At 37.5% G+C, this 1,635-nt stretch overlaps 2 non-coding genes across 2 annotated transcripts; one reads left to right on the forward strand and one right to left on the reverse strand.

Annotated features, from left to right (window-relative positions):
- Positions 1-626: 626 nt before the first annotated feature.
- Trnam-cau lies at positions 627-699 on the reverse strand. Its single transcript has one exon. It is a non-coding gene; the product is annotated as a tRNA-Met (tRNA).
- Positions 700-1,176: 477 nt separating this feature from the next.
- Trnah-gug lies at positions 1,177-1,248 on the forward strand. The gene has a single exon. It is a non-coding gene; the product is annotated as a tRNA-His (tRNA).
- The last annotated feature ends 387 nt before the right edge of the window (positions 1,249-1,635 follow it).

A 1,635-nucleotide genomic window follows, 5' to 3' on the forward strand; every position in this document is an offset into this window, starting at 1 on the left:
TTGCTTTAAAAAAAAAACAATTTTCCGCTGAAATGATCGTTTTTTATTCTTATTGTTAGCGTTGCCAACAAACGTTAGGAGATGCTCACAAACAACAATGTCAAAGGTAAATATATAGCATCAGGTAAGTAAATTAAGGCGGGTTTACTGCCCCTGTATGGGGTGTTTGCTTTCAATTCAGGGTTATATAGAAAAGTAAATTAAAATATAAAGGCTTAACTTAACTATTACTTTATACAGTACTATAGTCCTTTGTTTATACACGAACCTGTAGCGACGCTTGCAAACCAGGCCAAGAATTCATCTACGTCTATAATGTTGGCCTTACGCGCGATGACACAATTTTTCAGTACACCACCGGCTAAATTTCAGTGACGATTCCCTGTGATTTCGGCCTTCTAAACTCGAGCCTATTCATAGTAAAATTTGGCCCCAGGGAAGAGTTTGGCTATTGATGAGTCTAGTTCTAGTGAAATACACGCCATCGTGTTGGGATTCGAATCCCAACACAATGGCGTGTATTTCAATACTTGGAGTATGTATTCTACTTTCTTATCTGAGATTAATCAGTGGACCTTTCGGTTTTTGAAAATGAAATTTATTTATTGAACTGAAAAAGATACGATTGCCTCCTGTGAGGCTCGAACTCATGACCTTCAAATTATGAGACTGACGCGCTGCCGACTGCGCCCAGGAGGCTGCTGGAAAGAATTGTTTCCATGGTTTTAGTTTTACTTGCCAAATCGCTACGGGGTATGTTGCACTATAAAACCATTATTGGTTACTGTAGTGGGAAACAATTTTAAGGTCACTTGTTAACAGCTAAGTTTCTAATTTAATGGGGGTTAATACAAAGTTCCATGAAAGAGAAGGTTATTATAGGCATTTCTTCAAAAATGGCCTAATAGGCCCATATTGCAGATAGGCCTACAATATACTTTCTTTGTCCAAAAAAATCATCTCATATAGCCAAGACCTATTACTCTACTATAATGGCGGTTTACACGTGACATGGAGGAATAACACTTGATAGTGTATTCTACATACACCTGAACCAACATCTATTACTTCGGTTTACACGTTACATAGAGCAATCAAATGGGATAATAACAATACTCATTGTTAAGATTAGACTTTCTTGTGTTTGGTCCAGTTCTCATCAGGACAAAGTAGCGCGCCGTGATCGTATAGTGGTTAGTACATTGCGTTGTGGCCGCAATAACCCAGGTTCGAATCCTGGTCACGGCATTGATGAAACAATGTCACGGCAACGAACTCACGACCTTCAGATTATGAGACTGACGCGCTGCCGACTGCGCCAAGGAGGCAACTGGAATCAATTGTTTCCAGGCTTTTTGTTTCTCTTTCTGCAAAGAGGCAACTGGAAGAACTTTTTTCATGGTTTAGTTTCCCTTCCTTAATCGCTAAGGTATGAAGCGCTATAAAATCATTATGGTTACTGTAATAGGCAAATAATTTAAAGTATTTGTTAGAGCTAAATTTCATTTTTATATATCCATGATAATTGAATAATAATACTAGATTTAGCCACTAAAACATATAGATCAGATATTGGCAGCCATTGACTAAAACAATTAGTTTGCATATATTACATCCCATGATATTTATATTATA

This window comes from Anneissia japonica, unplaced genomic scaffold, assembly GCF_011630105.1.
Source record: "Anneissia japonica isolate Jap-2015-1 unplaced genomic scaffold, ASM1163010v1 scaffold80332_len1635_cov100, whole genome shotgun sequence".
NCBI classification, from domain to species: Eukaryota; Metazoa; Echinodermata; class Crinoidea; order Comatulida; family Comatulidae; genus Anneissia; species Anneissia japonica.